Source organism: Capsella rubella, unplaced genomic scaffold (genome assembly GCF_000375325.1).
Source record: "Capsella rubella cultivar Monte Gargano unplaced genomic scaffold, Caprub1_0 scaffold_1, whole genome shotgun sequence".
In the NCBI taxonomy this organism is placed as follows: domain Eukaryota; kingdom Viridiplantae; phylum Streptophyta; class Magnoliopsida; order Brassicales; family Brassicaceae; genus Capsella; species Capsella rubella.
Genome location: NW_006238923.1, coordinates 15347824 through 15357203, shown reverse-complemented (window position 1 = coordinate 15357203; position 9380 = coordinate 15347824).

The window sequence follows — 9380 nt, the reverse complement described above, 5'->3', positions numbered from 1 at the left end:
GTCAAAAAATAAATCCCAAATTTTAGAATAATTATTTTTAGATATACACGGATCTTTATAATTTTCATTAATTATGCTAATGTTATAAGATTTTTTTTCCTTTTTAAGTAAATTAAATTAATAGAGATATGAGAAAATATCAGAATATCTTTCCAATTTTTTTCATTTTCATTTTACGTATTAGGAAAAATGACAAAGTAATGAAAAATATTTTATATAATTATAGTATTCTCGTTTTTGTATAGCTTTATATATTGAATTTTTTTCATATTTTAAAAACTATTTAATTAATTCCAAATAATTATTCAATTTAAGTTATCATATTAAATTAGATTTAATAATGTGTTTTAATTGGTAATCGACTAATCGAATTTCTCTTTTAAAAAATGTATAAATCTCTATATTTAATATTTGGAATATTTGTTAAAGATTGAGATCTTTTGTAATTAATCATTTTTATAGTTTCCTAAAATATAGGAGCTGCTTATTTATAATTAATATAGTTTCATAAAATATAGAAATGTATCATTTCTAGTTAATAAGTTTCCTAAAATACTGGAATATTTGTTTTAAATATTTTCGAAATTATTCATTAATGGGTTATATCCATACCCAAATTAAGATCCAATAATCTAAGTATCCATGTATTCCGAATCGGGTAATTTTGAATAATTTTTTTAATCTACCCGCCCATTTCATTTTTGTACTTCTCTTGAACTAATATAGAGATGGTTTGCAGTAGTTTTTTTTTGTTTTAATCTATATATACTACTATAAATATAATTAGTGAATAGTAAATAAAAAACGATCTAATTTGTAGACAGTTTTGTTTGCTTAAACTACTGTAACCATTCAAAACTCCATATATTATAAATTTAATTCATGCAGTTCAGTATATTTATACATTCAGATATTTATATATTTTCAGAGTTTCTTTAGTTTTTGGTCTATAATTAATTAATATTTTGAGGAATTAATTGTGTTTAAGATATTTTGGATATACATTATATTCCTGATTCGGTTTCAGATACTTTTGATCGTGAGTATAAGATTCATTCGGCTGTTAGTCAATTTTAGTTCGGTTTTGGTTCTTCTAATTTTGGTTTGGTTTAGGTTCCTCTAATGTCGGTTTGGTTTTTCACCATAGATTAGAAATACTAAAAAAATAGGGTACTAAGTCAATTAAACTATAGTAAAATTTGTCAAACCTGAGAATAATCTTAAGACTCTTTTTTTGTAAACAAAAGTAACCTGCATGTAACAGAATTAAAATTAGTTTAGTCGGCACTAGAATTTAATTAAGACGCGTTACGAGTAATAAACTAAACTATTCGTGTTCACGTTCTAAGCCAGACTCCTCTATATATATATATATATATTTTTGTGGTACGTACTTATTATATAATGATGCAGGTTCCTTTTAATTTTTTTCAGATATCAAGAAACGAATCAACAGAATTGTTCGTTGGAAAATGCAAATTCAACAATTTTATGGTATTTTAATTTTCATGGTCTAAAGATATAACAAGAGTGGTTCAAAAAAATTTTGGACTATTGTTTTTGTTCTATAATAATATATATTATTATGGCTCTTGTAAAGTAATTGTTGTAGAATGCATCATATTTAACTATATCAAATTAAGTTATCTACACAAATATCTGTCTTTCAGCCTGGTCCTTGGGCTACCGCAGGGAGTGAGTCTCACCAAGGTTCGAGCGCACGATATTCGTATATTGCTCTACTATTTAGAGATTCACCTATTTGAGGTAATTTAAATTACCTTTATTTTTTTCCTATTTTTTAAAAATATATATTTTTCAAATCGAGACTTCTGTGTGTAATACCTTGGTTTCAATGATTTGTTTATATTGAAAATTTTTAAAAGTTTAATCTAACCACTTATATAATCAAAATGCATTTATTTTTCGGTCAATCATATCATCCGGATATAAATTCAATGTTACGTATGCTTATATATGTTGGAGTAGACCATCCAAAAAATAATTGTTAGAACCATGCAAAAGTGAAGACAAAATACGAGTAAATATCATGTAGTGATTTAGGGGTCAAATAAACAAGTTTTTAAAACTTACCGCATACAAAAAAAACTGAACGTTGCATAAGGGTAGACCCACATGCATAACACCACAAAAAAAGACGTGGAACTTATTAATAAAGGTGGCCGTTGGAGTGTTACAGTAACTAGTCATATTTATTTGCCTATTGACAAAATAATTGTGTGGTTTTAATTTTACAATATCTATATTATTTAACCAATAAAATCCCATATATTTCAATTAAACATATTATAAAATATTTCAATTTGAAATCAATTTTACATTTTCACACAACTTTTTACTAATATGCCTTTCCTATTTTATATTAAAAACTATAACAATTCTCATTCACCCAAGAAATCTTCATAATCAGATTAGTGTCTTAAACCATGTTTATTGGTGGACTCTTAAGTTAGACCATGTTTATTGGTGGGCTTTTAAACATAAGATTTTGTTAAGGAGCTTTTCTTAACAAAATCGTAGGTTTAACAGCCCACCAATAAACATGCTAAGTGTAAGAATAAAAACTTAAGTGATCCGGTAACATTCGAGAAGATAAATCAAATCAATCCAATGGCCATACTAAAGAAACTAGCTATCTTACCTTACCTAACGAAGAAGGAGTACGTACGAGTGAACCCTACATGAGGAAATAGACAAATAGAATCATAAATGAAGATTCATGCACAATGCATAATACTATTAATGTACTTTCTAACCAAAAATATCTTATTCGTATTTTTCGGACAATCTTAACTGGCACCGTACTCAAACTATGTCCTTCCGTACCTTTCCTCTCATCAATCAATTCAATCTCAATCTATATTTTTATAAAGTTTTGTGGGTATAGAAGTAAGAAAGCATTTAAAAAGCCAGAGTGTGAAAATAATATTAAGAGACTCTTGTGGTGGAGATTTATGTATAGGGGAACGTACGGAGAAGTTTCACGTAAGGAGGAGGATTGAAGAAGTGTGTTGGATGGTGTAGAGGCAATTGCACATGTGGATTGTGACATGACAGAATCAAAGATCCTTTTGTTTGTTTTTTGCTTTTGAATCTCATAAAGATTGAGAAATTTCCTAGAAGTGTATCTGTATGATCATCAAGATTTTAGTGGTGGTTGTTGAGTGAATTCAACATGAGACATATAGTGATCTCCAAATTTTTAATTTATATCTTTTGTCCTTTGATAGTGTAAATAACAAGAGCCGTAACGTCAATAATTGAATCCAGCCTGGTTTGTTTCTATATATGATATATCACTCTGGTCCAAATTTGTAGAAGTTCTATCAAAGTTAAGTTTCATGCACTATGATTAATATGCGTAATTAGGTATGTAGGTATACAGTGAAACATACGCAATGGATTCCTTTGTTTAAAAAACACTAAGACCAACATTATCAAGGATATCTTATATAAAATACTTTCTTATGTAAATATGTTGTCCTAAGGTTAAAACTTGCGTTATGTGTTATGATATTTTTGTAATTTTTATTTTGTGGATCTTAATGGTATGGATCAATTTTAGATTCATGATATATATGTGATAACTAGTTATGGGTATAGCTAAAATCATTTTTATCTAATCTCATAAAGAGATAAACTATGTCATGTTTTTTTTATTATACCAAATCTACTTACTACCAAGCAACAACCTTCTTCGCTGAAAGGGTTTCATGAATCCTTACATATGTGGCCTAATACATACATCAATATACTAACATAGAATCTTCGCATCATCAATGACATTTAACACAAATCTTGACGACACATTTTTTAAAGATCCCTTAGTTTTTGAACCATATGCATACAAAATAGTTCATAGGAAAGGTGGCAAGTCGCCGCAGAGATTGAGACATAAGAGGAAGTGGGAGGATATTTCGGGAGGTGGCTAGAGCGTTTACGGATGTTACGAGTAGGCATGTCAATCGGGCTGGCCCGGCCCGGCCCGAAAAATATCCGGGCCTATATTTCAAAGCCCGGCCCGGCCCTAACAGGGCTACAGGGCTTTTCGGGCTTTAGCTAATGATAAAAAATCAACTTCTAAGTTCATAATAGTTTTTCAAAAACAATATTTAAAAGTATACTATAAAAATAATGTATCAAAATTTAAATAACTTATCAATATTCATTAAAACTAACTTAATTTAAGAGAAAAAATGAAGACTAAATAAATTATTAACACTTTAACCCAATAAAACATGGAACTAAAATACTTTAAAGTAGATGATAGAGTCAATATCTATATATAATTTTAGCTTTGTTCAGTTTTGACATATATAAATAATAGAAAATAGGATAGATAATGATTTTAAAAGTATTAAGTAAGGCTAGTAAGTAAATATGAAAAATTAATTCATTAATCAAATCTTCTATTCAAACTACAATATTTACAAAAATAAAAATATATTTATTTAAGGGCTTTTCAGGCCAGCCCGAGCCCGACCGGGTTAAGCCCAAAAAACCCTTTAGCCCGAATGGGCTTAGCCCAAAAGGCCCGGTTTTTTCTGGACATATATATTTAAGCCCGAGCCCGATGTTTTTTAGGGCCGGGCCGGACTAGCCCGCGGGCATTAGCCCTAATTGACATGCCTAGCTACGAGTGATGTAGGATGGACTATATGCTGGTGAGTTCTCCTTACAAGATTGGAAAGCCATATTGTCCAAACCGATGAACGTAGATCGTAGCGGCACCACATGGGTTCACCATAAAGGAGGTTGGGGGCCCGAGCAACAGACCGATCACAGGTAACTTTTAGATATAATTCACATAAGTTAGAATTATTTTACAAAGGCTAGAAGTTACTTGTGATTGGCTTGTTGCTCGAGATTCTAACTTCCTTCGTTGTAAACCCCATAGGTACTGCTACGATCTATGCTATCTCTTAAGGCGCCAATCTAGCTTACACCACCCCCAACGTCGGCTTAAGCAACTTAGGAAAATCTCCCACCGCCCCACTCTTCTTAGAAGAGTTTAAAACATGTGGTCGATTCTACCCCACACCCTTTTGGCTATATCTCGAAGTGCCCTCTCACTTTCTCTTCTGTTCAACATCAAACTCACAAATTGAGTAGTCGCCCTGAGCCAGCTCCAAGAACTGTGACTCCATCCTATCTAACACCACATACGAAAAATAATTTCATATATATTAACTAACCATGTCAAAATTAAACCAAGAATAACCAAAACAAATAATAAACCAACTCCAATTCAGTTAAATAAATAACCAAACAATCTAATAAAATCAGTTTCAGCTGCCTTTAAGCCACACCAGTACCACAAAGCTTTCCACCAGATAAGAATACGTTTTAACATCCAAAAGCTGCTCCAAATATGCCATCCCGAACTGCTCTTAGGGTTTCTGATTTTGACAGATTTTGCAGTTACTTGTCCAAGAAGCAGTGCACATAACTTTTTGAATACAACTCTGGTAAGGGCTCCCTAAGTTTATATGGACTCTTGGGTTGCTAAAGAACACTCCAATGTATTTAACTTGACGAACAGACTTACTATATTGTGTTGATGAGCCTCCATAGTTCATTCCTCCACACTGCTTTTATTTCTTAAGTTCTCTTTCTTGTTCTTCACGTCTCCACCTCTGATCACTCCAGCTTTGATTCTTCTACCACCATCGAGGCTTGCCATAGCTAGGGCAAGACTAAACAGACCCACTAGTTCTCTCTCTTCTCCTTGGCTGATCTCAACGCCACCAGTAATCTATATATACATATATATAACTGATGGATTCATCGCTGCCTCGCCATCTCCGTGGATATACAGCTCTGGTCTTCACGGGCTTCTCCTTCATGATGGATTATTATCTCTTTCTCTGATCTCTCTAATGATATTTCAGGTTTCTCTCCATGGAAACAACGGCGGTAACTTTAGGGTTAAAGTTCTTACGAGTCCTCCTCTCTTGTTCCTTTCAATATGGCAACGATGTGCAAATATACATCCGCTACAAAACATTTTAACGTTTACGGACCTTAGACTAATGGGCTTTGATTAGTCCAACAACAAAGGTATGTGGTCTCTATACAAAAACCAAGTTTACTACTTTAAATAATGGGTTTGGTGCAAATAAACCATCTAAGTCTTGCAAGTTTACCTCCAAATCAAGAAAATGAATGTCAATCCCGCAAAGTCAAAATAAATACGCAATATACCCCGTTTGTCTCATACCATTTTTGTAAAATTTGTAGAAATAATACATCACATCGAAGCTCTCGTGACTAAAAGTTCAAATATATCTATAAAATTTTGAAAAATAAATGTACGTGAGCGTAAAATTGTTTAGAATTTGTTTTTTCTACTATAAGAGATATATTGCGTATTATTCTTGACTTAGTATAATTGTTTTGTATTTTTGGATATGAAGAATAGCGTTGCAAAAATTGACGACTTGAAGGGTTTATTTGCACAAAACCCTTAAATAATTATGTTACCAACTAAAACAATCCTTAACAGAGTTGCATGGTTTACCGAAACACATGTGATCGATGTTCAAGGAAAGAGATTTTGTTCTTTTTTTGTTTTTTGATTAACCCTATCGGCTGATCCTGTCAGCCCCGGTGGAAACGCAGCAAAGTACTTCAGAGTGGACTACTCCCCGAAGGACCACCACACTGTCTATTTCGAGATTGTTCTTAGTTAGCCAAACTACACATATGTTCTAAAACATGAATCATAATCGATATATAAGATTTTTTTTTTGATTAAGATGTAAAATTTATTTGGAAAAACGTTTTTATATCTAGTGCAATAGAATTTCTAAAAGTTCATTATACAATGTGTTTCAAATATAAAGTAGAATAATCGTTTTTAGCGTGTCGCAAACTAAAGTGCCATATAAGATTTACTAATATATCAGTTTATATTCTATTTCTAAATAGGATAGATTTATCAAACAATCTTTTAGACAAAATTTGTTAAAAACACATATAAGAAAAGGATTTGTACCATGTTTTTAAAAATAATAGGTAAATTGAATATTGGGAATTTATTAGGATATTCAAATTCTAGACAAAATTGAATATTCAACCTTTTTTTTTTGTGAAAAGCAATGAATATTCAGTTCTTACGCCCCACAACTACAACATACATGTAAAATTTATTGGGAGATTGATTTTTAAAGATTTTTAGAGTTTAAGATTCTATTGTTATTGGTCTATGGATTTTTAGATTCTTAATAAAATCTCTTGTTATTGGTGTATGTATTTTGTAACTCTATTTAAAATCTTTTGTTATTCAAAAAGTTGAGTATTTATTAATTTTCCAATTCTATCAAATTCTAGAGTTATTGGGAAAATGATTCCTACATATTTGGTCATTAAAAACAACTTCCAAAATACTGCACTTATCATAAGTATTTCTAAATTCTATCATTTGAAGAATCTACTAAACACTAAAAATTTAGGTGAACATTATTTTAGAATCTACAAAGTTTGTTAAGAATCTTAAAATCCCTAAACTTTTGAAATCCACAAACTCTTTTAAAATCAGCCTCCCAATAACCCCCTAATCTACAAATCCTTTGTTATTCAACCATGGATTTCAAAAAGTCTAATAATGAATTAATGATTGTAAAATCTACCTCAAAATCCACTTTTGCTGAAAACAATTTACGGATTTGATTTTTAATGATTCTGAATTTGAGAGGAAAAGAAGATTTTCTTAGTTAAAAACAAAAATATTAAAATCTCATGAATTTATGTGAGATTTGAAAGGATTTTACGATAAATCCTCCGTACCATACTCTGGCTACTAAAAACCATTATTCTATATATTTTTTTGTCAAACCACTATTCTAAATTAAACAAGAGAAATTAGATGAGGATTTGGGGGACTTGAGTTAGGCTCTCGGTAAATATCAAAACTGTGCCAATAGTAAGAACGAAGCGGATTATATTGACATCAAATAAGAATAAAAATAATGATTACAAATGCTAATACAACTCTGCTTTAATCTATAGAGTACAATCCTTTTTTACAGTTTTGAAGCTCTATATATGCGAGCTTCGAAGCTATGTATATGCGAGCTTCAAAGCTATATATATGCTAGCTTCGAAGCTGCTAAAAGGTTCAAATATAGAGTCACTTCTCAACACCCTCATCAGATATTCTCGACTCGTAATCGTTCATGATCTTCTCACTAGTAGGAGGAGACCTCGCCATCGGGGCAGGTGGTGCTTTACTCGTATTTACTAAATGGACAGTTAGGGATTAATCTCAAAGCCTAAATAACAGGCCTATAACAGGCCTGACTGATAAATAAGTTGCTAAGCCTGGTACCAACACATATTTTAATTTTTGTACAAGAAATCTTTCAAAAATATTATAAATGAATAAAATATAATCTTGACAATAGAATACAATGTTATGTGGGATACTGAAATATCTCAGCTACCCATAAAATATTGTAGCCCTACTTTATTTGATAAATTTTAGACTTTTTGAGTTCTTGTCAAATATGATAATAAAAGTTTTATATTGAGTGTTTGCTTTTTACATGATTACGAGAGTTTCTTGTAAAAACGTCATATTTTTAAAATCCCAATATGAATTCCTCTTTTTGAAACTCAGTTTTTGATGTGCAAATCTGAAACAGTCTAGTGAATTTTAGGTTAAAATAATAAAATTCTTACATGTAATCAAAATGAAACTAAAAGTAAGATGAAGTTCAAATCAAAATGTGAAAAATCTTTCTGAATACTCTTGGCATTGAGACGATATTGGTATGTCATCAATTTAGTGAAACCGGTTGAGAAAAACTTTAATAGTCTCTAAAATTTGAAATCAAGAATCTTATTTTATTCCACTACAAGTTTTCATATATAATTATATATCCATTTAATTTTTATTTATTACGTGACTTTTACCAATTAAAAAAATATGTCATGAAAATATATTTCTTAACAAGAGACTATTTATTAAGTAAATATGCGTTTCGAAAGATATTGTATCATCTTATTATCAAACCGATAAAATTTAGGTGATGAACTGAAAAGAAAATTATATATGCAATTTATCTTATGAAATTATATATGTCATGGATTATATAAGTTTGTGTGCTTTTGTAAATCTGGATTTATAATTGTCTATTAAGTGTGTAAATTATTTTAGATACTGGAAGAAGATAGTGTTAATTTGATCTAAGAATAATACATATTTAAAGAGATACTAATTTTTTTGTTTACTCTTCTTTTATGAGATGAAATTACATTTAATCTATTGATATATCAATCAATAAACTTTTATACAAAACTTTTAAACCAATGATTTCATAAACAAACATTTTGTTTTAAAGATATGTAGGACTTTT